We start from the raw sequence: 1,366 nt of genomic DNA, 5'->3' as shown, positions 1-1,366 counted from the left end.
TGAACAACTCTCCAAAATCATCGGGTTTGATTCAGTTGGGTGATATTTCCGGGATAATTTTACGACACAGAATCAAACGTGCCTCCTGAGCGGTTTGTCTCAAATCCTGTTGCAACTTATTTATCTTTCTCAGCTGAGACGTCGTGATTTGTCTCGAGATAGTGAAAATTGCTGTCGCTTCCTTTTACACTTACACTTCTTGTCAGTTTCTGAGTTTTTCCTTGGCTTTTACGGAGATATTCCTTGCATTGTTTGGACTAAACCTCAAAGACCAAAGATCCTCACGCAGAGCTGGAGCCAGTCTCGGTTAAAAATAATGAGTGACAAGGCTTTGGCTGTTAGGGGCCCTGTAGGCTTGGAAACACGCAAACTATAAGTCAGTATCATCGTTCCAAATCACCTCTCGAAAACCCATCCTCACAAATGGACTAATGCTGAATTGTTTTCTTTTGCCTTATTAAAAAAATATATATACTTAGACAACCCGTTTTTAAAAGAGTGGGAGGACTCGGGAGACACGGACTAGAGGGCAACACGGGGGAATAAGCAAACAAGTGCACGGGCAGACGGAGAGGCAGACAGGCAGACAAAGAGATGGATGGGTGGATGGAGGATTGTTGAGGGGAGGAATAGAAAGTCCTGAATGCTGCTGCGGCAGGCTGTGCTGACGTGAGGAGTGTTCCCAAACACAGTTGGTAGCGACTGCAGACCCACTGCATTACCATAGTCACACACACACACACACACACACACACACACACATAATACAACAAATTCCAGCCATTCACCCTAACCCTTAATCATCACAGCTTAATCCCAACCCCAACCTCACATTAACCAGAGCTTGATTCTGACCTGAACCCTAAAACCTTAGGCTATATCCCCCCCACTCCATAAGGTCTGTAGCCACAACTGGTCCTCACAAAGATAAAAATGCGTGCACACACACACACATAGTGCCTCAGGGAGAAGGCTGCTTGCAGGCAGAGCTGAATAGAATGGGGACAGAATCTCCTGTTTTGGTCCTGAAGAGGTCACTGTGTACTCCAGCACCATTTGTAAAAGCTGTGCGTGCCTGTGTGTGCCCGTGTGGTAGAGAGAGAGAGAGAGAGAGAGAGAGAGAGAGAGAGTGTGCAGGTGTGTTTGTGTGTTTGCCACAGGTCCGTGTGAACGAGACTGATTGTCCTCTTCACGCCTGCATGTGCATATGTGATGGGACCTTCTACAAGTTGTGTGTGGAGCCATGTGTGCATGTTAATGCATGTGTAATAGTCTCTGTGTGAGTGTTTCCCCTGCACAGGTCAGTCCCTCTCTCTCTCTCTGTCTCTGTCTCTCTCTCTCTCTGTGTTTTCCCTGCACAGGTCAG

The sequence above is a fragment of the Hippoglossus hippoglossus genome, chromosome 21 (genome assembly GCF_009819705.1).
Source record: "Hippoglossus hippoglossus isolate fHipHip1 chromosome 21, fHipHip1.pri, whole genome shotgun sequence".
In the NCBI taxonomy this organism is placed as follows: Eukaryota; Metazoa; Chordata; class Actinopteri; order Pleuronectiformes; family Pleuronectidae; genus Hippoglossus; species Hippoglossus hippoglossus.
This window is presented reverse-complemented; position numbering follows the sequence as displayed.